Source organism: Anneissia japonica, unplaced genomic scaffold, assembly GCF_011630105.1.
Source record: "Anneissia japonica isolate Jap-2015-1 unplaced genomic scaffold, ASM1163010v1 scaffold144462_len620_cov173, whole genome shotgun sequence".
Lineage (NCBI taxonomy): Eukaryota > Metazoa > Echinodermata > Crinoidea > Comatulida > Comatulidae > Anneissia > Anneissia japonica.
Window position 1 is genome coordinate 1 of NW_022687247.1, and position 442 is coordinate 442.

The 442-nt window shown below is 43.0% G+C and overlaps 1 non-coding gene across 1 annotated transcript; it reads right to left on the minus strand.

Annotated features, from left to right (window-relative positions):
- Positions 1-104: 104 nt before the first annotated feature.
- On the minus strand, positions 105-223 carry LOC117118483. Its single transcript, XR_004447048.1, has one exon. It is a non-coding gene; the product is annotated as a 5S ribosomal RNA (ribosomal RNA).
- Positions 224-442: the final 219 nt, after the last annotated feature.

The following is a 442-nucleotide window of genomic DNA, read 5'->3' on the forward strand; positions in this document are numbered from 1 at the left end:
TGATATTTCAAGTTGTGACGTGTTACTTAGAAATATTATAAGAGCTGTCGATTCGCTACTAAATTATTGGTAAAATGAATTTTTAGAAAAATATAAATGAAATAAGTCTACAGCACCCGGTATTCCCAGGCGGTCTTCCATCGAAGTCCTAACCGGGCCCGACGTTGCTTAACTTCGGTGATCGGACGAGAACCGGTGTTTTCAACGAAGTATGGCCATAGGCAATTAAGCACCACCGCACCCGGCATTCCCAAGCAGTCTCCCATCGAAGTAATAATCAGGCCCGACGTTGCTTAACACGTGACTTTTCCAAAGAGGCTATTCTGCTTGTTGATTGATAATTTGTGACGGATAAACATTCTCACCAGCCACTCACACACACACACACCAACCATGCACCAACATATACTGCACATCCAAACGAACAACTATTTTGCATAGC